The sequence below is a fragment of the Panthera pardus genome, unplaced genomic scaffold (assembly GCF_024362965.1).
Source record: "Panthera pardus isolate Hobbes unplaced genomic scaffold, ASM2436296v1 HiC_scaffold_6, whole genome shotgun sequence".
NCBI lineage: Eukaryota > Metazoa > Chordata > Mammalia > Carnivora > Felidae > Panthera > Panthera pardus.
The window spans coordinates 4,466,087-4,492,974 of record NW_026526991.1 but is presented as its reverse complement, the minus strand read 5'-3'; the positions used below and the strand labels follow the sequence as shown (position 1 = coordinate 4,492,974).

Sequence of the window (26,888 nt, the reverse complement as noted above, 5' to 3'; positions counted from 1 at the left end):
GTTGGATGGCGGATGTGGGGTTGGGGGGTGGGGGGCGTGATTCGTCGTGCTCTTTGATGTTGGTGAATGTCTCAAAACCGCGCGGGCCCTGCTCGGGTTGGCTGAGGGCTGGCGGGTGGTGTGGCTGATTGGGGGTGCTGGTGAGTAAGGGGTGACCCTGCTGAGCCCTGGAACTGGGTCTGGACGTGGTCAGGGGACCACGAGTTGCCGCCACGGGGCCTCCAAGCGCACCCATCTTGGGGCGCTGCTGGGTGGCGTGTGGAGCCCATAGAAGCGGCTCCGGGGGTGAGCACCGCGGTCGGGGAGCTGAGCCGCTGAAAGAGGAGGGGGCTTCTCTCTGGTCCTGTTGTCCCACACGCTTCCTGACTTCATTCTTTATAGGAAGCGGCCGGCTTTCCTGACCTTTGGTTACTTAAACAAACCAATGTATATCCATTTTTAGGATTAAACAAATTTTTTTTCATGTTTACTTCTGAGAGAAAGGGAGGCAGAGGGAATAGGGGAGGGGCAGAGAGAGAGGGAGACGGAATCCGAGGCGGGCTCCGGGCTCCGGGCTCCGGGCTCCAGGCTCCGAGCTGTCAGCACAGAGCCCGACGTGGGCCCCAACTCACCAACCGGAAGATCATGACCTGAGCCAAAGTCAGACGCTTAACTGACTGAGTCACCCAGGCGCCCCTAGGATTTAATTTAGAATAAGGAAGATTAAGTATTGGCCTCACTTCTGTTTTCCAGCTGCCTCCCCCACCTTGCTTTTTTTGGGTAAGCAGTTGTCTCTTTTGGAGTAGTCTTTTGAAGTTGTAAACCGCTTGGCTTTGCAATCTCATCGTTATTAAATTGGTGGCATTGTTGATATGCCAAGGGGCAGAGCCCTGTGTGTCTGTAATGCGGAGGTGTTCAGCCCTTCCCCCCCGGTGGTAACAGTCAAATCAGGCCACAGCTTTGCCACCTCTTGGCCCAGGTGAGGTAAGAGCAATTTAATTTCCGTTTCCTTCTCGTTTACTTTGCTCCTTATTCCCGGATGCCCTGAAGTGCCGAGTAAAGGGAGTGGTTTTTCCCCTTGGAGCCGGCTTTGCATCAGGGGTATATTACCCAGCTGGCCGGGGTCAGGCACGTAAGTCTCGCTTCGTCCCCAGATGTGGTCTGGGGAGACGGGCAAGCACGGCGGGGAGCAGAATCTTGTTAGCAGGCTGACATCAACATCAGAGCACCATCAGGGAAGCCCGGGGCTTTTCTTTCAGATTGGAAGTTGAGAATTCTGAACTAGGTACTTTTATTAATTTGTCTTGGTCTGTAAACACATTACATAGCTGTTCTGTTTTCATTGGTGGTGGGGAAGAATGCTTCTGCTCTGCTAAGTGCTGTGTCCCGTAGGCTGTGGGCGCCTCCTCCAGCCCAGTCGTCTTCTAGTGTGTTTCCCTTGAGGCAGCACTGTCCTTGGCACTTGACGTGATGCCTGGTCAGTGGTCACTCAGCATTTGTCTCGTGAGACCGAGACAGGCCACCCACCGCTCAGCTAACTGAAGAGGCTGGATAAAGCAAGAATCATACAAAAACCATACAGAGTTTAGGCATTTTATTTTATTTTATTTATTTATTTAAAAAAATTTTTTTTAACGTTTTATTTATTTTTGAGACAGGGAGAGACAGAGCATGAACAGGGGAGGGTCAGAGAGAGAGGGAGACACAGAATCCGAAGCAGGCTCCAGGCTCTGAGCTGTCAGCACAGAGCCCAACGCGGGGCTCGAACTCACGGACCGTGAGATCATGACCTGAGCCGAAGTCGGCCGCTTAACCACTGAGCCACCCAGGCGTCCCTAGGCATTTTATTTTTTTTTAATTAAAAAAAAAATTTTTTTTAAAACGTTTATTTATTTTTGAGACAGAGAGAAACAGGCTCCAGGCTCTGAGCCATCAGCCCAGAGCCCGACGCGGGGCTCGAACTCACAGACCGCGAGATCGTGACCTGAGCTGAAGTCGGACGCTTAACCGACTGAGCCACCCAGGCGCCCCTAGGCATTTTATTTTTAACATAAAAGAAAAAAATCAGTGCATTTCATGTGCCAGTCTCTTATTGACCTTTTACTTTCTGTCTGCGAATCAGAACTGTGAGTTGTTTTCCTGCATAAACCACGCCCATAATTTATTGTCTTCCATATTCAGTTTTTGGATGAAGAGGGTTGACAACCAAGAAGATGCATGAAGCAATCTGAGTTGCTAAATCTAAAACGTTTTACACATTTTCACCCAATCCTTTATACTTGTCTTACCTGTCTCACCCACACCTGTAATTTAGTTAGGGTTTATAAAAGTCTTAAAAAAAATTTAGCAACTTGTAATTTTCGTAGAAACAACCGTAGTTATTTCATGGGTTTCTTTAGTTAAGTGTGTGTGTGTGTGTGTGTGTGTGTGTGTGTGTGTGTGTATACGTACAAGTACACATATACGTATATCTATATGTAAATGCTTATTTTTGTACCCGTATATTTATTGGTACAATGGCATAAATAGGTTTGGGGATGTTGACTTTAAAAATAAAAATTCCCAGTTATTTTACCAGCAAAAGAAGGGTTTATTCAGTTTATTCAGGAATAAGAGAATTACAATCCGGGCCAAACCAGTTTTGGCAAAACTGTAGACAAGTCCAGGGAACAGCGGAGAGGTGTGCTTTTTTAAGGAGAAAGGGGTAAGCTGAGAAGGTTGTTACAAACTAAGGGTCCATTGGAGTAACCTGGGAGTTCAAAGTATGGTGGGTCTTCGTTGGCTGAGCCCTTGACCAAGGGGATAGGGAAGCATCTCTTCCCCCTGCTGGAGTAGTGGAGTGGTATGCGTGCAAGGTCAAGTCTGTCTCTTCCTCTTGGGTCTGCAGTTCACCAATCGGTGGGGGGGCTTGGGAGCTCCCCCTGCCAGAACTCCCCAACTCCCTTTCAGTGAGGTTTCCCGGTGCTAATATTCCCAGGGACAAACACTTGCTTAGCACATTGGGCAGCGTGCGGGGTCTGTTTGCCACATGCAGTTGATATACCAAGAGGGTCCTTTAGTAAATTAGATGGGGATTCTGTTCTCCGGAAGCCTTCAGCCTCGTGGGGGCCACTGCTGTATTTCAGTAACTGATACGCAAGTCAAAGACTGGCAGATGTCTTCAGAGAGAACCTGTGCTCCCAGCAGGAAGGGGTCAGACTGCATGGAGAAGCAGGTGTTTGACCGGCCAATCATTTCTTTCTGTGTTCAGCTGCGTATTTTTCTGTAAGTAGAGATTTAAATGTATGTAACTGTCACTGGGTCTTGGGCAGTGGTAAGTGAATCTATTTTTGAAGTTTCTGTGTCTCCATCCTTTGTAGAGGCACAGGCTATTTCTCCTAAGTGACAGAGGTTTAAAATACCTGTGTTTGTGCTCTGCTCCAGTGGATCGGTCAAGAAGGATGGTGTTGCTTTCAGTCACGAAACGGTGTACCAGTCACGGTTCCGTGGTTCTAAGCTCACCTGAGCATAAAATCGCTTCCTTAGAAGACAGCGGGTGGGGTGCTGCCTCACAGACCGAAAAGGAGTCAGGGAAGGGACGATTGTTTCCAAGGGGTGGGGGGACCCCCACCCCCGAAGCCCAGTTGGAATGCCGTAGCCAGAAGGGGGAGAAACGGGTGCTGGGCAAGGAGCAGCCTGTTGGGAAAGGCTTTGCAGGGCGCCCTGTGAAGTGGGATAACACGTTAACAAGGGCCAGGATGCATCCAGGATGCAGAGACACTTTTGTATGTGTCTCAGATGAGTTCACCTGAACTTCTAGAGGCTAAAAGTATGTAGCATGTCATCCGTAGGAACTCAAGAGTTCAAGCCATGTTTCCAGCCTGCCTCCCAAAACTTACTGTCTGTATGAGAGGCGAAGTCTTCTTGAGATGCCCCCTGTGTGGGTGGGTGAATTCGGGTGAGGAGACACAGCGTCATCCCGGAGCAGAGAGCCCAGCTTTGCACCCGTCGGCCTGACAGGGGGTGGACTCTGGACTCTGTGCCCCAAGCCCATGTGGACTTTGTGCTGTTCTTTTGTTGTGTGTAAACCAAAGCCGTAATAGTCTTTCTTAGATTTTTCGAAGTTACAGGTTACTGCCTTTGTCACTCTATGTTCATGCCAAGCGAAACAGAAAGATGTATACACGTCCAGGCGGTGGTAAACTTCCAGTCACAACACTGTGGAGATAAACCAGCACTGACCTGGTGCAGCCGAGCCTTCCACAACTTTCTCTAGGCTCTCACAGACATCAGAGCATGTTTTAATAAAAGCAGGAACATACTGTAGGCACCGCTCGGCAACTGGCTGTTTTCACTTCCTTTTAGTTTGCAGACTCCTGAATTTAAGCTGTCTGAGAAACAGAGCTCTGACAAAGTGCTCTGCGTGTCGTACGTGTTTGTCGTTGGATGAGTGAGCGAGTGAGTGCTGTATTCTGGATATCTCCCCACGGCAGTAGTTTTCGGTAGTTGGGCCGGATTGAATTGCTTCAGCCTTTTTGTAGGACATAATTACAGCAACAGCGTGTGACTCGTGTGCCTTTTCTGGGCATTTCCACCAGGCGCTAGATGTTTGTCTTTGGCTAATCTGATGGGTGAAAATAGCATCCCGTTGTTGTATTATATTTTCCTGAGTACTGGTGAGGCTGAGGAACATCACGCATATTTATTAGCCTTTTGTATTTCTTCTGGGAGTTTTTTTTTTTATCCATAATCCTTGTCCATTTTTTTTCTTTTATTGAATTTGCTTTTCGGTTTTTAGGAGCTCTTTGTACGTTGGGCTATAAATCCCTTGTTGTATGAATTGCACATATGTCCCTCTGGCTGGTGTTCCTATAATTTGTTTTTATTTTGTTTAGATGTCTTTTTCCATAAAGCTTAAAAATTTTTATGTAGTCCTATGTGTCTGTCGCTTTACAGTGTTTAGATTTCCTCTTCCATCCATGGTCTAGAGAAGACTATAGACCAATTTCCTGTGTGTGTATGCATATGTATGTTTATATATATTTGGAACATTTCTAAATATATTTCTAACCAGAACAGTAATTTGAATATAGTGGTGTATTAAAAGATTAGAGAGGGGAGGTGGGCTGGGGGATGGGGAAATAAAGGGGATGCATAGTACATTTATGGTGATGAGCACTGAGAAATGTACAGAATTGTTGAATCATTTTATTGTACATCCTAAACTGATAATAACAGTGTATGTTAATTGTACTTGAATTAAAAAAAAAAAAAAAGCTTTACTCTCCATGACCAAGTACGGTTTATTACCGGAGCACAGGGTAGCCTAACAGGAAGTGTGTCAGCCGGCAGAGGCTCTGGCTCAGGGCTTAGGAGCATGTTGTGTTCCAGTCCTGACGTCTGTCAACTCTCTGACTTTGGCTGAGTTATTTAAATCTCCTGAGCTTTGGTGTCATCTGTAAAATCAGTAGCACAAGAACAGCACCGTCGTATAGGGTTGACGTAAGGGCTAAATGTGGGATAAATACGTCCACAGTGATGAGAACGGGGCTTGGTGCCTGGTAAGTACTCAATGTTATGCTGACCAATTCACTACATAAAATCAAAACCTACGTTGACGGTGTTAGCAGATGTTTAAAAGGCGTATAATAAAATCCAACAGCTAATCCCGATGAGATTCTAAGTAAAATGGTCATAGAAGGAATCTACATAAATACGGAAGTATTTCCCAGCAGCGGGCAGCAGGCACATTAAGTTGTCGTTCTGTTAAGTTCCGGCACGACAGGGAGGCCCGCCTGCCGCCCTGTTCCTTCACAACCGTGAGCCCCCGGATGATCCTGTGGACGTGACAGGTGCATGGGGAGAGGGGCCAGAGGAGTGGCTGTGGCAGTGTCTGTCCAGTGAGCTGGCCTTGTGCTTGTCTTCTGCCTGGAGCGTGTGACCGCTTGTCCCGAGGACTTCCCACTGGCCTTTCACCACCAGGTGTGGCTCCTGACCTCACCCTGCAGGAACCAGGAATGAATTCCTGGGGTTGGGTGGCGGAGACGATTGTTACCGCGAGGAGCCACCTCACCGGCCAGAGGAGCGGTACGAGTACCGGGAACTGAGTGCCGCGTCCGGATTGCCGAGGGCCAGTGGCAGCGCGGGTAACCTGGCAGGTGCCCGCGGTTCTGTACCCTCTCTGCGAGGGGTTAGCCCAGCCATCATCTCTGACCTCTCCCTTCCTCTTCCACATGCAAAATAAGTGGACCAGTGTTCTTGAAATGAGGGGGAGGGAAGGCTGGAGTGCTCTGAACCCTGGGCTTCGGGTCAGATGGCAGCTTCTAGACTGGTCCCCGCAAGTTTTGAAGCATAATAATGACCTTGAAGCCAGCCTCCCAGCTTGGGAATTTAACAGTCCTGCACCACAGGGAAGCTCCTGGTAGGTATTTCCTGCCAGTGGGTAAAGGTATTCCAGGATATTTTATCATTCCCTCATTAACCTGCCTTTTTTTTAAAAAAAAATTTATTTTAATTAATTATTTTATTCTAAATTTTTAAAATTTTTTAACTTAAAAAAGAATATTTATGTATGCATGTATAACCAATGTATTCACTTTTTGTTTACGAGCTTTATAAAAAGAGAATCGTAAGTAATCTGCAAATTCCTTTTTACTGCTGAATAGCGTTCCATTGTGTGCATTGTATTAGTCAGGGTTTTCCAGAGAAGCAGAACCAATAGGATGTGTGTATCTGTAGAAAGAGATTTATTTCGAGGAATTGGCTTACGTGCTTATGGAGACTGACATGCCCAAATCTACAGTCTGGGCCAGCAGGTGCGAGCCCTGGAGACACCGTGCTACAGTCCAGGCCCTCCTGAAGGCCGGCTGAAAGAGGATTCTCTCTTACTTGGGGGAGGGTTGGCTATTTTGTCCTGTGTTCAACTGATTAGATTAGGATCCTCCCACATTGTGGAAGGCAATCTACTGATTAAAATGTTAATCTTACTCAAAAACACCCTTGCAGAAAAACCCAGAACAGTGTTCGATCCAATACCTGGGCACTTTGTGACAGTCAACTTGGCCTATAAAATTAATCACATGCATAGGCATTCTCTTCCACACTGGCTGTTGTCACACTTCCTTTTTTTAAACAAATTTTTAAATGTTTGTTTATTTATTTATTTATTTATTTATTCATTTATTCATTCATTCATTCTTGGGGCGGGGAGGGGCGGAGAGAGGGAGAGAGAGAGAGAGAGAGAGAGAGAATCCCAAGCAGGTTCTGTGCTATCTGTGCAGAGCCCAAGGGCTCAAAGTCACAAACCGAACTGTGAGATCATGACCTGAGCGGAAATGAAGAGTCTTACGCTTAACCGCTTGAGCCACCCAGGCGCCCCTATTGTCACACTCCTTAATTGTGCCCATCTAATGGCTGTCAGTGTTCTCGTTCTGGCCTTCATTTGCATCTCTCTGGTTACTGATGAAGATGAGCATCTTTTCATGTGGGTGTTAGCAATCCATGGGTCCTCTTTGGTGACGCCTGATGAGTCTTCTGTACGTCTCTTGGGTTGTCTGTATTTTCCTTATTGATTTGTGTTCGTTCTTCTTCATTTGCATAGTAGCCGATTTGCTGGTTCAGTGAGACACAGATATTGCCTCCTACCTTGTCCATGTGTTTTTATTGTCATTATGCTATCTTTTGTTAAACATTTTTAATTTCATTGCAGTTCACTAGATTAAATCTTTTCTTTAATGATCTGGTACTTTTAATGACTTTTTAAAGGAAACCCTTCCTTGCCTTGAGTCTATAAAGATATTTATTTTCTTCTAAGAAAAGTTTTTTTTAACATTTGTTTATTTTTGAGAGATAGAGACAGAGTGCAGGTGGGGGGTGGGGCAAAAAGAGAGGGAGACACAGAACCTGAGGCAGGCTCCAGGCTCCGAGCTGTCAGCACACAGCCCGACATGGGGCTCGGACTCACGAGCCGTGAGATCACGACCTGAGCCAAAGTCAGACGCTTAACCGACTGAGCCACCCACGGGCCCCTCTCCTAACAATTTTAAAGTTTTGCTTTCCACATGAAGCCTTAGCCTATCTGAAGTTGATTTTTGTAATTGTTTTTTTGTGTGAAGTAGGAATCCAGTATTATTTCCTTCCATGTGGATGACTGGTTGATGTGGCATCACTATTGAGAGACTCCTCTGTGCTGTGGGACACCACCTCTGCCATAGAGGAGTTTAGAAGTATGTGTGGGTCTGTTTCTTTTCTTTGCTTTTTTTTTTTTTTTAATTAAAATTGACTTTATTTATTGTAGTAAAGTATGCATAATATAAAATTTACCAATTAAACCATTCTATTTTTTAATTAAAGATTTTATTAAAAATTTTTAAATGTTTACTTTTGATTAAAAACTTTTTTAAAAAATGTTTATTTTTGAGAGAGAGAGAGAGAGAGAGAGAGAGAGCGTGAGGGTGAGGGGCAAAGAGAGAGAGAGAGAGACACAGAATTTGAAGAGGGCTCCAGGCTCTGAGGTGTCAGCACAGAGCCCTATGTGGGGCTCGAACCCACTAACTGCGAGGTCGCGACCTGAGCTGAAGTCGGATGCTTAACTGACTGAGCTGCTCAGGCGCCTCATAGATTTTATTTTTTAAAGTAATCCCTACACAGAACATGGGGCTTGAACTCACAACCCCGAGATCAAGAGTCACATACTCCACCGATGAGTGACCCAGCCAGGCACTCCTACCATTTTCACCATCTTAACCATTTGAAATTGTTCACTTCTGGGGCACCTGGGTGGCTCAGTCGATTAAGTGTCCGACTCTTGATGGCAGCTCAGGTCATGATCTCACAGTTGGTGAGTTCGAGCCCTGCGTCAGGCTCTGCTCTGACAGTGCAGAGCTTGCTTGGGAGTCTCTCTTTCTCTCTCTCTCTGCTCCTCTCCTGCTTGTTCACTCTTGCTGTCTCAAAACAAATAAACATTTAAATTGTGCGATTGTGTGGCACGAAGCACATTCCCATTGTTGTGCAACCACCACCACCATCTGTGTCCAGAGCTTCTTCATCTTCCCAGACTGAATCTGTCCCCATGAAATGACAGCTCCCCATTCCTCCCTACCTCTGGCCCTGAGGGTCTGTTCCTGGTCTGTGCCTGGTCAGCTTACCACCACTAGAGACAGCCTCCCTTCCTCCATTCTGCCTTTTATTAAAGTGTTTGGTATTATCTTCCTTATGAGTGAACCTCAAGGACGGAGACTCTCTAAGTGGATCTCTGTCTCCCTTAAAATTAGCACTTTTACAGTGAGCATACGACAAGAGCTTCGTAAATGCTCATAATTGAGTACCGATTGGAATCGGGTTTGAGTGAGTTAGTAGGTTACACTCACTCAGGTTGGGACCCGTGAGAGATGCCACGAGCGTCAGAAGTGACCAGGTACCCCCTTCATAACAGACGTGGAGGATATGGTGGCACTAGCCGGGTGGATTTGCTGGCTCTCCCTGACCCGCCTTCGGGCATGGCCTCCTTGAAGGTTCGCTGGGTCTCCCGAGCAGATATCTTTGCTCCAGATGGCGGCCTTGCATTGGTCTGCAGGGGAGAGGGAAGGAAAAGAGGCCTTAATGAGTCCAATGCCGATGACCTCTTCTTTATTTTTATTTTTATTTTTATTTTTATTTTTATTTTTATTTTTATTTTTATTTTATTTTTATGTTTTTGCTTTGTTCTTGAAGTGTAGTTGACATACAATGTTATATTAGCTTCAGGTGCACAACGTGGTGTTTTGACAATTTTGCACGTTACGCGGTGCCCACCATGGTAAGTGCCGTTGCCGTCTGTCGCCACGCGGCGTTATTACCGCATTATTGCCTGCATCCCCTGCGCTGTGCTTTTCATCTGTGACTTACTTATTTTATAACTGGAAGTTTGTACCTCTTAATCTCCTTCACCTATTTCGCCCATCCCTGCACCCACCTCCCTTCTGGCACCCACCAGTTCTCCGTGTGTATGAGTCTGTTTCTGTTGTTTTTCTTTGTTTTGTTTTTTAGATTTTACATATAAGTGAAACCAAATGGTATTTGTCCTTGACTCATTTCCCTTAGCACAATACTCTCTGGGTCCACATCCATATTCTTGCAAAGGGCAGAAGCTCATTCTTTTTTTATGGCTGAGCGATACTCCAGTGTGTGTGACACACGTACCACATCTTTGTTATCTATTCATCTATTGATGGACACTTGGACGCCTTCCGTATCCTGGCTATTGTAAATAATGCCGCAATAAACATAGCAGTGCATGTATCTTGTCAGATTAGTGTTTTTGTTTTCTTGGGTAAATACCCAGTAGTGGAAATACTGGATCATATGGTACGTCTATTTCTAATGCTTTGAAGAACCTTCATACCATTTCCACAGCGGTCACACAAGTTTACATTCCTGCCAACAGTGCACGAGTGTTCCCTTTTCCCTGCATCCTCACCAACACCTGTTAATCGTCTTTTTCAGCCTAGCCATTCTGACAGGTGTAAGGTGACATCTCATTGTGGTTTTGATTTGCATTCCCTGATGGTCAGTGATGTTGAACATCTTTTCCTATGTCTGTTGGCCATCTGTGTGTCTTGTTTGGAGAAATGTCTATTTCAGTCCTCTGCCCATTTTTCAATTCGTGTGTGTGTGTGTGTGTGTGTGTTGAGTTGTGTAAGTTTTTATTTTGGGTATTAACCCCTTTCCAGATATATCACAAGCAAATCTCTCCTTCCATTCAGTACGTTGCCTTTTTGTTTTTTTTGATCGTTTTTGTTTTTTGTTCTTTTTGCCGTGCAAAAGCTGTTTATTTTTATTGGGTATAGTCCCAATAGTTTATTTTTGCTTTTGTTTTCCTTGCCTGAGGAGACTTACCCATGAATACATTGTTAAGGCTGTTGTCCAAGAGTTTATTGCCTATGTATCTTCTGGGAATTTTATGGTTTCAGGTCTCACATTTAGATCTTTAGTCCACTTGGAGTTTATTTTTGTGTATGGTGTGAGAAAGAGGTCCATGTGGCTATGCAGTTTTCCCAGCACAGTCTTTCCTAGTGAAGAGACTGTTTTTTGCCTATCGAATATTCTTGCCTCCTTTGTCGAAGATTAATTGACCATATAAGCGTGGGTTTATTTCCGGCCTTTCTGTTCCGTGCCATTGATCTGTTTTTGTGCCAGTTCCGTATTGTTTTGAGTTCTTTAGCTTCGTGTAGTAGATCTTGAAATCTGGGATTATGGTGCCACCCGCCTTGTTCCTCTTGCTTATGATCTTTTAATGATAATCTCCACCCAGACAAGAAGCCTGTGTTTGGTAGCTGTCCCCTGCCCACCGAGAAGAGTGTGCGGCTGTTCCCCCGGGGAGGAGTTAGACACGGGGTAACAGACCAGGAGCACTGAGAAAATCCTCCTTCGTGGAAATCAGTGTAGAGGTCGTCGGAATACAAATGAAATTCATAGGAGATTGATAGATGAGTGTGGTGGGTGTGGTACCTGTCATCTGGTGCCCGCGGGAAAGAGCTGTGCGGGGACAATAAAGCCGGCTGTGCTGGCTCCTCAGTGGAATTGGCTTTTTGCTGTTCTGTGGTACCTAGGTCTTGGAGGACAACCAGAAGGAGAGTGGATAGAGGGATTTGGGGGGAAGGAGACTGAGATTTTGGGACACGATAGGCGGTCAGGTGCCAGACCAGGTGTTTTATCTCACCTAATCCCCTCCGCAACCTGAGACGAGACCTGCCGGTCTTCTTACAGCCGAGCACCCCGGCCCCGTTGGGCGTCCCGGGAAGGCTGCTGTGCCTGGTGCCGGTGTGGGGCTTGCCAGGCCTGGCGAGCCTGGGTACGGGGCCCGAGAGCTTGTCCTCTAGAGTCTATCAAATGTGTAAAGTCCAGGGTGTATTTGGACAGTTTCTAACTCAATACAGTATTTAAAAAATGAATGGAAAAGAGCCTATGTGGCCTTTTTGTCAGTGTGAAGTTGAAAAGCGAAGGCTCAGTGGAGGGCCGTCGGGCAGTGACCCTATTGTACAGACTCCTGGTTGCGTCACTCAGGGCGCTGGGGGAGTTTTGACCTGAATTTTGCAAGACAGTCTTCAGTTACTCTCCAATTACTGGATAAGCAGAAATAATGAAGTTGCTCATTGATGAGAAACGTGGCAGACTGTCGTTTTCAAGCTGTTGTTCTGGAGAACAAGTACAACCTTTTTTTAGCTGTCTTTTTTTTTTTTTTTAAGATTGTTTAAAAAAAAATCGCTACTGGTTCTCTCTCTTTGTCTTTCAATAATTTTGCTGCACAGCGCTTGGGCAGGAGTATTTCACATCAATTCTTCCGTGGGCTGACCTTCAAGTGTAGGACGTTTGCTCTAGTGCCCAGGAGGACATTGGCTGTGCTAACGTGCTTACTTTGTGTTGACTCCGGCCACAAAAGTCTTCTTAAATCCAGTTCTGAATGAATTAAATCCCCATATGCTGTTTATAATTTGAAAACCCAGGTGTGTGCTTTGATTTCTAGAACTGTGTCCTGTTTCAAATACGGGAAGGCACTGTTACGAAGAAGCACATGCAAAGCTGTTGAAAAGCACGAGTGAATTTTCAGTCTTTGTGAGGCGATAGGCTCCGCCCTTCCAAGCATGGTCTCCGGGTCAGAAAGACCAAGGGCAGAATCCTGCTTCTGCTGCTTCCAGCCCTTTCCCTGTGCAGAGCTCAGCCTCATACTTGCTAGTGCACAGTTCTTTTCTTAAAAATTAAAAACAATGTTTTAAGATATTCATTTGAGAGAGAGAGAGAGAGAGAGAGAGAGCGAGCTCACGCGCGCATGAGGAAGGGGCAGAGACAGTAGGAGACAGAATCTGAAGCAGGCTCTAGGCTCTGAGCTCTCAGCGCCGAGCCCAATGTGGTGCTCGAACTCACAAACGATGAGATCATGACCTGAGCTGAAGTCTGGTCTTCAACCGACTGAGTCACCCAGGCGCCCCCGTTAAAAAATAAAAATTAAAAAAAATTTTTAAGTAGGCTCCACACCCAGTGTGGGGCTTTGAACTCATGACCCTGGGATTATGAGTCCTATGCTCTACCAACTGAGCAAGCCAGGTAACCCCCCTACCACCCAGTGCATTTCTGATAACAGCTCATCTTTTCTCGAGATTTATAAAAAACTATTTTTTGTTTTTATTTTTTACATGTTTATTTATTTTGAGGTGCCTGGGTGGTTCAGTCGGTTGAGCGTCTGACTTTGGCTCAGGTCATGATTTCACAGTTCACAAGTTCGAGCCCCGTGTCGGGCCCTTTGCTGATAGCTCAGAGCCTGGAGCCTGCTAAGGATTCTCTCTCTCTCTCTCTCTCTCTCTCTCTCTCTGCCCCCTCCCTCATACTCTGTTGCTCTCAATCTCAAAAATAAACATTAAAAAAAAATTTTTTTTTAATGTTTATTTTGAGAGAGTGCACGAGTGAGTGGGGGAGGGACAGAGAGAGAGGGAGAGAGAATCCCAAGCAGGCTTTGTGCCGTCAGCACAGAGCCCGACTCAGGGCTTGATCTCACAACCCTGGGATCATGACCTGAGCTGAAATCAAGAATCGGGTGCTCAACCGACTGAGCCACCCAGGCGCCCCCAAAAAACTCTTTTTTAAAAAATGAATTCTCATACGGTGGTATGTAATCCCTCCTCCTTTTATTGTTTTCAGTCCGTGAGCCAGCAGACCCTCAGAGCTTGCTGAGTGAACCAAGAGAGGCTCTGGAGGGGAGAGGCTGGGCGGGAAGGGAGGGCGGGAGCCCGGGCCTGCTCCTGGCCGGCTCTGCTGAGGCTGGAGTGGGGAGACCAGGCAGTGCAGTCTGGTGGTTTGGTGGCCACCTCTGTCAACCCAGTTCATCCCTACAGTCAGATGCCCCCGCGTCCAGTGGTGCACAGCGTTAGCGACCTTGAACGGCCTTCAGCTTCCTTCAGGTCAGCGGGCTCCCTTTCTTTGAGACTCTTTAGCCAACTTTTATTTCTTCACGCTTCGTCTTCCCTGGATGAATTTTAGAAGGAAGGCCACGTTGCCACCGACTCCTCATAAAGGGTATAATGAACACTTACTGGCCAGTTGAATTTTTTATATTATTTTTTCTGCGATAAGCTTTTTATTTTGGAAAAAATTGAGGTATGCAGAAAAGTTGCAAAGACAATACAGAGAGTTCCCACAGGCTTTTCGCCCAGTTTCCCCGAATGTTAACATCTTATGTAACCGCAGCACACTTGGCAAAACCAAGAATTTCACGTTGGTACAGAGTTATTAGCTAAACTACAGACTGTGCTTGGATTTCACTGCTTTTTCCACTGAGATTCTGTCTGTTCCAGCATCCGGTCCAGGACGTCACATCGCGTTTATCCTGGTCTCCTTCATCTGTGATGGTTTCTGCCTTTCCCTGTTTTTCACGACCTTGACAGTTTTGAAGAGTGCCGGTCGGATATTTGGGGGGATGTCCCTCACTTTGGGTTTACCTCATGTTTTTTTTCACATTATTGGATGGGACTTATGAGTTGTGGGGAAGAATACGGCAGAGGTGAAGCGCCTGCCTGAAACCGTTTCAGGGAGCGCAGTGACGTCAGCATGATTGATCCCTGGTGAGGGTCACCTTGTGGGATAGTATTTTTACTGCTCAGTGTGACACAGGGCTTGAGCGGCTCTGGCTCCCCAAAAAGTTGCCATTCCCTTCGGGCGAGGGCCTCTCCTCTGCCGTGTGCCTCTTCCCAGAGTAAGCACCCGTGCCATGGGCCTGCCGGGTCCCGTGAAAACACATCTGGGGCCCACGATTCTGGGAGCATTGAACAATTTTCTCAATCACAAGTGAAACGAGGCCAGCCCTCCATTGGTAATTGTTGAAACTAGGGGTCATGATTCTAGTCTTTTTACTTTTTATATGGTTGACGTTTTCTTTTTTTTTTTTAATTTTTTTTTTTTAACATTTATTCATTTTTGAGAGACAGAGTATGAGTAGAGGAGGGGCAGAGAGAGAGGGAGACACAGATCTGAAGCAGGCTCCAGGCTCCGAGCTGTCAGCCCAGAGCCTGACACGGGGCTCGAACTCATGAACCATGAGATCATGACCTGAGCCAAAGTCGGACACTTAACCGACCGAGCCACCCAGGCTCCCCTACGGTCGACGTTTTCTGTAAAAGATGAAGAGGAAAACATTTCCAGTCTACAGATACAATGAATCCCACATGGTTTTGAGGGTGTAGGTGTTACGATGTTGGTTGTTGCCAGGGTCGTTCGGGCTGGTAGGACTCATCTTGAAGGTATTTGGTTCTTCCCCAAGGCCTCCGTGGGAAGACAAGCTTGTATATAAACCAGTGTTCAGTGGTACTGCTAATGATCATGTAATGGCAGTATTTCTTAACGTCACAGACGTAGCACAATAATTGGTGTACCATCAGAAATTAATCCTGCAGAAAATGAGGTCATAGATGAGTTGGAATACGTTTGTGGAACAGACAGAAAATCTTAACTGTTGTCACATTAATTTGTTGGAAAGAGCATCTGAATCTAATGAATTTGGACGTGGCCTATTTCTTATATATGCACTGTTTTGAACATTACACATTGTGAATCTGGCGTTTCGATAAGTGAAGCAGAGAAATACTGGTACCAGTTAAAGATCCCAGTCCCCCCCCCCCCCCCCCCCCCGAGCCTCAAGACACTTTCTAACAGGTAGGGAACTGGAAGTGGATTTGGAAGGGGCACACTGGCGGAATAAGCACAAAGGGCCCCAGGGTCTGGGTCAGCTTGCTCTTCGTGTCCAACTCCTCCCCCCCCCCATTCACCCACCAACACAGTTACAGAGTGAGGAGTTGTAAAAGTGAACACTGTCATGAAGCATCATAAACATGCTTGGTGCCACATCTTAAGAAGATCTTGGCCTTGGAAGTCAATGCTCTGGACTGTTTATAAAATTTCCCCCAGCCCTGGGGCACCTGGGTGGCTCAGTCCGTTGAGCATCCGACTTCCGTTCAGGTCATGATCTCACAGCTCATGAGTTCGAGCCCCACGTCGGGCTCTGTGCTGACGGCTCAGAGCCTGGAGCCTGTTTCAGATTCTGTGTCTCCCTCTCTCTCTCTGCCCCTCCCCTGCTCACACTCTGTCTCTCTCTCTCTCTCTTGCAAAGATAAATAAAGATTAAAAATTAAAAACAAATAAATTTGCCCCAGCCCTAATCCAGGTACGTAGGTACTGTCACAGGACCGTCTTCCCTGTCACGACCTTTATACAGCTTTGCGTGCGTATGTTCGTTGTATGGGTTCGGTGGTCACCCAGCTCTGTGGGTCATGTGTGTTGCCAGAAGCACTGGGATCCTTGTCCCCTCTTAGGGAAGGGGCTGTCTGGCAGCTGACTCCCCTTTCTCAGGGTTCTCACTGGGAGGCGTCAAACTGTGAGAGCCTGAGAAGTCTCCCCTGCCTGTGTGTGGATGGCCCTGGGGACGGGGCCTTCATTTGGTTCTGTTCTTCTGGTAACCTCAGATGTGCTTACCCTCCACAACGGCTCCCTCAGACCCGCCTCTGCGTGGAGTTAATTTGGGTGATGCCGAGGTCTTAAAGAAGCGTTCTACTGTGGATGAGATCGTTGGTCTGAGGCCAGGGCCAGCGTCTTCTGCTTTTGGATGCGGCTGGAGAGCCTCGACCCTTCCTAGGACTTAAGTATGTGTACGGAAATGGTTCATAAGATCTCAGACGGAGTTACGGAGTGAATTGTGGGGTATGCCCAGGAACCCCATCCCTTGGCTTTCCCACGTGAAAGACTGCACAACCAGTGAGACCAGCTGCAAGGGTGACGTGCCTCCCTCTGGATGTTCTGTCAGGCTTTGGTTGATGGCATCTTTGCCCCAGGGTTTGTCCAGAACGGGGGGTTTTATGGAAGCCTTGCAGGCAGGGGTTCGCCCCCTGGGTGTGCCGTGCCCAGAGGCTTCCGAGCGTCGTGGTCCCAAGTGCCCTCTGTGCAGCTGTGGGCCCTCCACAGGCCTGCCACGCACTGCCCTGGAGTCACCCGTTTGGGTTTAAACTCTTGTAAGGAACTCCGTTTACTCCTTCATTGTGAAATCAGTGCACGTACTTTGTAAAATACAAGTACAAATTATTCAAAAGAAGAAAATCACTGTCGGTACCTTGATGTTCACTTCTCCAGAGCATTACGTTTACTACACACAAATGTGATTTTTAGAAACAAATGGGATCATATGATTTAAGCCATTTGTAACCTGTCCTTTTTTCTTTTTTTTTAATGTTTACTTATTTATTTTAAGACCGCGAGAGTGAGAGAGAGGACAAGTGAGGGAGGGGCAGAGAGAGAAGGAGAGAGAGAATCCCAAGCAGGTTCCTCACTGTCAGCATGGAGCCCCATGTAGGGCTCGATCTCATGAACCGTGAGATCATGACCTGGGCTGAGATCAAGAGTTGGACGCTTAACCAACTGAGCCCTTGTAACCTGTCCTTTACTTCAGTCTCACTCACGGGGGAAATGGGCTCCTCGTCTATACTCTGTCTTGAGCCGGGTCACCGGGCACGGATGTGGGGCAACCACCGTCAGGCTGAACAGCTTGCTCTCTCCTGCGACCCCTGCCAGGGTGCTCGCCGTGTGCCCCTGAGACCTGTCCCGGACTCAGCCCTCTCTGCCGCTCAGCCCGGTTGGCCTCTGGGCAGAGCCCCCACACTTTATTTTCCTTCGCAAGACCATCTGAAGCAGTCCCGTCCATATCCATATGTGGTTCCTCGTGGTCACCGTGGGTTTGCCTCCATTCGGATTGCATTGTTGAGTTTCTGACCTGTGTTGGTCGCCTGCCCTCTGAATTTCCTGGGGTGCTGCTGCCACCCGAATCCCTGCGTCTTTGCCTACTACGTTTCCACCCTATCCTAGGAGAGTCCCCTTTGATCCTTCCGCGACTTTGGCTGTGGTCGGCATCGTGGGGCTGACCTCAGCGGCCACCATGTAAAAATGCCCTGTGTGTACATTACCTCCCTTCATCTTCCCGGGCCCCGGTGTGGTGACTGAGGCTGTCTTCGTGTCACAGGTGGAGGAGCTTAGAAGCCTGCCAGGGTCCCGCGCCTGCTCACCACTGCCCCTCTCTGTTGCTTGGCCCCACTCAGCTCCACCTTGCCCGTGGAGGCCAGCCTGTAATGTCCTCACTTGGCAGGGCCTCGTGCCTTGTCGAAGTACAACTGGGAATGTCGTGTTTAAGATTGTTTAGAGTAGGCTTCAATTTTAAGTGGTAAAAGTAGAAGGAAAACATGAAATTTGTAAAACGAGATACACTTGTAAGTTTGTCGTTGGTATTCTATTTATAATCCCATTTCAGACCTGACAATGGGAGCTTTTAGGGTTAGAGAGCATGTCTTTAAATTGAATTTTTAGGGGCACCTGGGGGGCTCCGTTGGTTGAGTGACCGACTCTTGACCGGCTTGCGTCATGATCTCACCGTCTGTGAGTTCAAGCCCCACATTGGGCTCGGCGCTGACAGTGAGGAGCCTACTTGGGATTCTCCCCCCCGCCCCCTTCCCTCCCCTGCTTGCTCTTTCTCTCTTTCAAAATAAATAAAAATAAACTAAAAAAATAAATAAATAAATTGAATTTCTACAATACTCAACAGTGCCTGCAGGCTTTAGATTCATTCATTAAACTCTAAATGTATATTTACAGGCCGGGCTGAAGCACAGCATTCTTGAATAAGGGTTTGGATGTCCCCTATTTCTTGGCACATCGGGATTCTCGATCTTCTCCCATCTTTCCCATCTTCTTTATCGCTGGCACTGGTCTAATTGGAGGAGAAGGTAATGAGAGCATTCTGGGATGCTTGGGATCGTGATTTCACTTATTTACATATTTATACCTCTCCTGGTTTCATGAAGGGTTTGAGTTGGTTGTTTGGGATTATCAAAAAAAGAAAAGGCAAGAACTGAATTCTTCCTTTGCCATCTCCAAAGCAACAATAAAACATGTTTAGTTCTTTAATTTTTTTCAAAGTTTATTTATTTTCAGAGAGAGAGAGAGAGAGAATGAATGGGCAGGGGAGGGGCAGAGAGAGAGAGAGAGAGAGAGAGAGAGAGAAACCCAAGCAGGCTCAGTGTCCAAAGTTGGACGCTCAACCGACTGAGCCACCCAGGTGCCCCAGAACAGGTTGAGTTCTGATAAGGCCCTCAGAGGTCTCCCAGAGCTCTCCCACACCGTCACCGCATGCTTGTGGGACCCAGGACTCCGCTGGCAGAGGGAACCAATTGTAGAGCTCTGTGCACTGTCACCACTGTGTGACCATCGGCAAGCCACCTCCCTAGAGCTCTAGTTTTCTCTTTCAAAAGATGGGGACAGGCCTCCCACCTTGCAGGGTTATCAGGAAGTATAGTCATTGTATGTAAACATCATGGCACATGTGTATAAAATGTCATAAATAGTCCCTAATTTTACCTAATATTTGTAGAATTTCTAAACACCAGTTCATGATGGTGTTTTCACTGCCATGGGGCCAAAGTATCAACATTGTAATTATTCTTTACAAAGCCAGAGATATTTAGCTTGAGGCTCTTGATTTATTCTGAAGTTGTATGACCTGCTTTTTAGTGTCAGATGCCTTTTTTATTATTAAAATGCCTTTGAAATGAAATAATGGGGGGTGATTGGTTTTTCTTCTTGTTTTAGTGCCCTTGGTGGACAAAATAACCCTGGTGGGTAAAGTTGGGAGCTTCCGTCCGGTGCCCTCTCCCCTCTTGGGGGAGGAGGGAGCCTCAGCCCCTTCCTTACCTGACTCCACCCGTGGCCCAGCTTCCGGAGAGTTTTCCCATCTCCCCCACCCTCCTAGGTGGGGCTCCCTGCTTCCCATCTGTTAGGTAGCACCCGTCACACTGGGTGGTCCCCTGCGTGCTTGTCTCCCTACCCTCCTAAACTCTAAGCTGCGTAAGGACAAGTGTGGGGAGCGATTTAGCTTGTAATTTCTGGAGCCTAGCACAAAGAGGGTGCACACACATACGAGAGGAGGAAAATCGCCAGTAACACTCGAACACAGCGTATCTCTAACTTTATTCCTGCAGATACCCAAAACTCACCACAAATCTTGCTCACCACTCCTTTTTGAGTTCAGACCTTCCTTCGGGGATCAGTTTCCATCTTCAGCGTGTTGACCCAGGAGGGCCTGAGGGGGCCCCAGAACCGAGAGTGACATCTTAACCACGCACATGTTGTGTTAGAAGCCCAGGGGTTTCTTCTCGCGATGGCACGTTATCAAATGTGTAAGAAAAGAAATTAACATTTTTCATATCACATTGGTGCTTTGAAGTTTTTCTCAATTGGGCTTTCTGCTTTAATTAGTCTGGCTCATTTTTTTCTTTAGCTTTGGGCAAGTGCCAGGGAAGCAAAGAAGCTTATATAAAGGGTTTTAAAGGTTTTTTTTTTTTTTTTCCAAAGATAGAACTGGTACTTAGTTCAGCTTGTTCTGGCACCTTCTTCTTTGATCGAGAATGTTAGAAATTTGGCTTGGATTGTTCCTTTTTATATAGATATGTGGGAAAAGTAAGGGCAAAGACGGCTCTATTTATGTCTTATTCCATAGAAATGTGAAAGGCTAACAAGTAGGATTTGAACACGGCCACTACTCTCTCCACCAACCAACACCAAATAACCTATCGGACTGCTTTCTAGAACCCATTTAAATTCTAGAATTTCAGATTTACTTATCATCTGAGGAGAAAGAAAAGCTAATAATTGTAATTATCGCATTAGATTTTACTTGCTTTCCGACTGTCAAACAGCCATCGAAACCTGTCACCGAGAGCTGCCCTTTCTGACCCGCTGACTAGACGTTCTCGCGCTCTTTACTGCAGTGCTAAGGGAGAGCCGAGTTCACCTGGTGAGGGGGTAGGGCACTCGGGTTCATCGGGATCGTTTGTGCCTGTTAGGGGACGAGCTGTTCTAAGAACTGAGACCCAGTGCAGTACACGCACGCTGACACCGCCTGGAGCTCAGAGGCACCTTGCCGTGTGGTCCTTGGCGAAAGCAGCTTTGCTGCGCTGGCCCTGCAGAGTGGGGACAGTTCCGATGTTCAGGTTCCGCACAGGCTTTTCTTCTTTTCCTGTCTCTCTTGCCTTCTCCCCCACAGTTCCTCCTCCCTGCCTGCTCCCCTCCCCTTTTCTCCTCATTGAGATATTAATGTCCATACAACCGAATGGACCCATTTAGGGGCTTTGACTAATGGATACGCCTGTGTCGCCACAGCCCCAAGCAAGACAGAGAACATTTCCATCGCTTCAGAACTTCCCTTGTGCCCTGTGCACTCCGCACCCACCCCCCCCCCCCCCCGCCCCCCGCCCGGCCCGGCCCCAGCCCCAGCCCCAGGCACACACTGATCCCGTCCCGGTGGGTTTGTTTGGCCTGGTTTAGAGCTTCGTGTCAGTGGAGACACACAGCAGGCACCCTTTCGCGCCCGCCCTCTTTTGCTCACCACCAAGTTTCTGTGATTCACCCGTTTGCACCTGTCGGAAGCTCATTCCTTTTAAGTGTCGAGGAGGAGTTTCCTGCCCCTCACGCAGCTGAGTTTCCGCCTTCCATATGGAGAAGTGTGATAGAGAAATCAGGGCCCCGCGGAAGTGCGTGCCTGGTTGGTCTGTGGATCCCCTTGTCCCAGCTCCCCTCCGCACTGAGGAAGGCTCTTCCTGAGGAAGAGCACAGGAGGCACCTTCTCACCCCGGCCGTCACCAGTTGAGAATCTTGAAGAGTTGGCTTCTCAATGTGACTCCGATCTGGTTGGCGCCAGCCTGTGGTAGTGGATACGATCCTGGTTTGCCTTTCCGGAGATGGGGAGATGGGCATTGCTGCCGGTGTGGGGCCTTGTGACCAGAGGGGTCTTCTAGAGCTTCTGCATGACTTCCGCCATCCCGGCAGGTGCCAAACCACCAGGCTCTGCGTTGAGCGCTCGCTAAGTTCAGGGACACCAGAACGAGAACCGCGGAGCCCAGCTAGCATGGGGCCGCCAGGTACCTCCACCCCTCCCCCCAGCACCTGCCTCTGAGCTGTCCGGCGTTTCCCTGGCCCTGTCCTGGCTCGTCTGGGAGCTCTGTTTAGCCCAGGAGGGAAGACTGAAGCACAGAGCTGCAGTCTGCACGGTTTTATTAACATCCTGATTACCGTGTGTCCATAACCTCTTTAAGGGTCACCTTGCGAGAGGCAGTAGTTGCTTAGGGCTGGGGAAGGGGCGGGGAAGACGGGAGGGAGAAGGAGGTGGCAGCTAAAGTGTACGGGGTTGCTTTTTGAGGTGGTAACAATGTCCTGAAATTGGGACGTTGGTTGCCCAACTCTCTACATGCACTAAAAACCATTGAATTAGATCTACTGTAAATTGTGAATGGCTGAATTATATGGTATGTGAATTACATCTCAGTAAAGCTGTTTTGGAAAAGGTGTGGCATTAGAGCAAGGGCACACCGGTAGCAGAATGGGGGAAAAAATCACATAGTGGAAGTCCCGTTCTCGCCCCCATGTGACATGACCTGTTGCCACATGTCCTCCTGTCCCTCACGAGGCTGTCTCCGTGGGAGGCCTGAGCCCGGTGGAGAGACCGTGGGCTTTGAAAGTATCCGGTAGACCTGACTCTGAATCCTACTCTGCCATGATTTGCTGGGTGGTGCTGGGCAGGTTGCCTAACTTCTCTGGTAGTTTCCCTTCTGTAAAACGGGGCTAGCGGTACCTATCTTACGGCGTCTTTTACAAGAGCTCAGTAAAGGCAGCCGTTTCCGCCCCGCACCGATCATATAACAAAGGTGTCAGAGAGAGGAGGCAGCCTGCCTGGTGTCGTCCCGACGTCTGGGGCTTACGCTGGGCTGGTGAACTGCAGGGCCAGGACTCAGCCATTGGCTGAGGACGGAGGTCATGGAGGCTCTGGTAGCGTTTAGCTGACTTGCTGGCCTGGCGTTTAGCTGACTTGCTGGCCTGGGTCTCTGAATTTCTTTTCCTGCCTTATCTACGTGGTTTGAGTAGGCTGATGACACGCTCTTGGAGAACCCTCCCCCGTCCCTTTCTTCGTGGAGCCCTCCCCGACCCCGCTTCCCACCCTGGGTCGCTGCCGCCCTCGCCCTCGCCCTCGCAGTGTTCCCTCCGCCCCTGGTGTATGCTGGTTCTCGCAGTCATCAGCCCGTGCCGTGTTGATTTATTTACACGTGTGTCCCGCCCCGACACTGAGCAGTCCCGGGCAGGGACCTTGACTTTCACAACCATGGGGCCCCCGAGGCCTTAAGCACTGTGCCTGCCACTAATGTTTGTTGAATGAATGCCCGATGGTTTCAAGTCCGGTGACAGAAACCAGATTGGAACTGGAAATACCAGTTTAGGCACCAGGTGCCAGAGGTTAGCAGGTGGGGTTCCCTGGAGCAGTGTTTCTGTCCCAGGACTGCCTTAGGGCGGGAGAGCTGCCTGAGACAGTCTTGTCCTCTGCCAGAGGGGCAGGACAGCTTGTCTCTCGCTGGGAACTGGGAACGCACTGGTGAGGTGTGGCTGAGGTTGTGGGGAGCGGGGAAGAATGCCCCAGCCACGCTGGGAGGAAAGCTGGGCTCATTACTTCATAGTCCCACTGCCATCTGCATTTTTCTTTTAAGTTTATTTATTTTGAGAGAGAGAGAGGGAGAAAGCAGGGGGAGGGGCAGAGAGAGAGGGAGAGAGAGGATCCCAAGCAGGCTCTGCGTCGTCGGCCCAGAGCCTGACGTGGGGCTCAAACCTACAAACCGTGAGACCAGGACCTGAGCCGAAATGAAGAGTCGGAGGCTTAGCCGACTGAGCCACCCAGGCACCCCTGCTCTCTGCATTCTTAATTCACTTCACATCAGATTTTTATTACACAGCAGCTGTATCCAAGATTCAGTTCTGGTTTATCGAGGGAGGCCACAGTGGCGAGGCAGCGGGGTGGGGGGAGTGCTTAACAGCTGGATTCAGGAAGCTGATTCAGATCTTAGCTACCCCCACGTGCCAGCTTTGGGACACAGGGCAGGTCATAGAATATTTCTGGACCTCAGTTATCTCATCTGGGAAATGGGAGAGGCAACAGTGCCCTGATGGGATTATTTTCATGATTAACCATAAAGTAAGCATTGTATAAATGTTCACCAAGCAGCTTGTGTTTGTTGGATTACAAAAAAAGTAAAGAGAATGAGGGTCTTAGAAAAACCAAATGAATAAATCTATCTCGCCACGATTGTCCTCTCCCGTAACCAAGAACCCTAAGCGGGCCTCTGGGGCGGGGTTTTCTGTCATGCCAACCGATGAAGAGGAAAGGTAGACGATCAGCTGGCTCTACCAGAACTCAGGTGTTCATTCTTTCTTAGTGGAAGAAAATACCCCCAGAAAAGGACTTTTGTGACCATACTTTGTGCTGCTTAAATTTAGTTAAAATGCTTTGGAAGGTAAATGCCAGGCCGTTAGTTGTAGAAAGCCTGTCTGCGTGTCGTGGTCAGGTACACCGAAGTAGTCTCTAGAAACATTATTTAGCCTTCTCCAGCCTTAGTGTCCATCGCTGGACAAAATGACCTTGAGGGCCATTAACCCCCCCCCCCCCCCCCCAGCAATCCCCGGTATGAAATAGGCACCTCCCTGCAGGCCAGAGGACGCCGGAGGCCCCGTGCGGCTGGCCTAGAGCTCTAGCATGTGTCCCTCTGTAAGGGTGCGGGGGAACCGAGCGGACTGTGGGGTACAGCGAAGTCTGCGTTGGGCTGACTTCTGTGGGGATTTTCTTTCGGGGGCCAGAGGGTGACATGATAATTTTCCAAGTAGTGTGAATTATTATCACATGTCAAGTAATTGAGCCTTGCGTCGGCATGGTCATTGCTTTATTGGTGTTTTTCCACTAAAGCATTTCTAAACACAAGATTCTGGAAAGATATTCTTAACCTATTCTCTTTCGTGTTGTAAGGTCAGACTAGAGGCCCATGTTGCAAGGAGGGAAGGATCCAGTTCTGGCCACCGCCACTTAAACGTAGCATCTAGCTTGCCATGGGGGTTGGGGGAGGGGTGCACATTGTATCTTCTGGGAGGGTACTCTGGGGAAACTGAGATCTTAAAACATTTGTTTCTTGTGTTTTTACACATTAGTTTCAACATCGTTCTTTTTTGTAGTGTTTGAAAAAAAAATTTTTTTTTTTTAACGTTTATTTATTTTTGAGACAGAGAGAGACAGAGCATGAATGGGGGAGGGTCAGAGAGAGGGAGGCAGAGAATTGAAACAGGCTCCGGGCTCTGAGCTGTCAGCACAGGGGCCCGATGCAGGGCTCGAACTCACGGACCGCGAGATCGTGACCTGAGCCGAAGTCGGCGCTCAACCGACTGAGCCACCCAGGTGCCCCTAGTGTTTGTATTTTTTAGTATTGTTGCATACGTTTTAAAAACACTTTTCATTGAGACATAATATATACATACAAGCGCACACATTACACGTTTGCATACCAGTGAGTTTTCACAAACGGAGCACACAGACAGCTCAGGAGACAGAGCCCTGCTCAGAAGTGCTCGTGGCAACCCTTTCCTGCTTAGTCCCTTCCCGTTCTGCCCTGGCTTCAAGCAGCGTAGAATGTTTGTGTCGGCTCTTTCCTTTAACTCAGGGGAACTCTGCAGTATGTATTCTCATCGGCACGTATGTTTGAAAATGAGTTAGGACCCCTGCCCCTTCCCCTAAAGTTACGTTATTCTTTTTCCTTCACTTTTAATTCTCTGTCAAGCTCCAGGAGGAAGGGTGTTTTCTGCGTTTAGTTTTTATTCTGGCGGCTCCCACTCGCGCATTTGAGGGCCTCCGGAGGCCGCCTGTGCTGCTGAGAGGCCGGGGTCTCCAGCTGTTGAGCCGCTTTCGCCTCGCTCTATGGAGTCCCAAAGAGAAGTTGAGTTTTACGTGTAGGGACCATGTAAGATCATCCCCTGCAAGTAAGTCCCTGTCCCATGATCTCCCGTGACTCCCGGCCCCTCAGCTCCAGCGCAGGTCTCTCTGCTCCTACCCGGAAGGATCCCAACCGCAACGGATCCTAAGGCTGTCGTGTGCAGTGTCACTCAGTCGATGGACAGGTTGATTTGGGGAGGGTCCTATGCCTTTTGTCCTCAGATCTCCTCTGACTTTCTCTCGAGTACTGAGATTTCTGTTGGGCCGCTTTCTGAAAAGAAAGCGCTTCCGTGAGGGTCCCAGCGGGCCCGGAGCGGAGGTCTGCGGACCTGGTGCCCGGAGGGTGCCTGCAGCGTGGAGGCCCGACCTTATCTCGCTGCCAGGAGTCGGCAGCCAACAGGAAATGATGAAATGCGCCGGGAGAATTCGGCGGGGAGCCGGAGGTCAGACACACCAGCAGGGCCGGGAGGAGGCAGGTACGGAGGGAGGCTGAGCTGCAGAGGGAGGCAGTCGAAGCTGGCGTCTGACAGAAAAACGTGAGTGTGCCATCTGAGGCGTGTATTTCCTTGAGGGGAGACCTTTGTAAGAGCAGAGTTGTCATTGATTTTTTTCCCCCCCCCGGGTGCTTGGGTTTAACGGAAATCTCACCTTTTAAACACACCTCGTCTTAGAGCTTCTCGATGGAAACGTTCACCCGGTTCAACAGGAACCGAACTAGCGTGGAGTGTTCTCTCCGAAATGCTTTGCGAAAATGTCGGAGTAAATGTTTGATTTCTTGCTTGGTGAATAGATTTTTGGCCGAGACAAATGAAAGGTTGGGCTTTATCATCTTGACTCTGGTTTTAGAGCACACATGCATGCTTCATTCCCAAATAGATGGAATAAATGGGAAACTTGGGCCTGGCTTGGACCAGGTTACACACTCCCAGCTGTATTTTTTTTTCTTACCGGGTAGCTAAATGAGTTCCTTGAGTTAACTGCTGGCAGGGGTTGGTTCCTTCTCCTGCCGTCGGGCACATTCTGTCTTTGCGTGCTGCCGTTTCTTTTCTTCGCAGCCAAATCTAACCTGCAGACATGAAAA

At 48.3% G+C, this 26,888-nt stretch overlaps 1 protein-coding gene across 2 annotated transcripts in view; it reads left to right on the top strand.

Annotated features, from left to right (window-relative positions):
- Positions 1 to 26,888, top strand: part of PACSIN2 (protein kinase C and casein kinase substrate in neurons 2) — a 132,082-nt gene that overhangs the window by 23,698 nt on the left and 81,496 nt on the right. The window contains exon 1 of one of the 2 annotated variants that reach the window (XM_053895715.1): positions 26,245 to 26,343. The exons of the other annotated variant lie outside the window; for it this stretch is intronic. The gene's annotated coding sequence lies outside the window, so the exon portion shown is untranslated. Of the gene's footprint in view, positions 1 to 26,244; positions 26,344 to 26,888 lie in introns of those variants that run through there. 2 annotated transcript variants of the gene reach the window in all.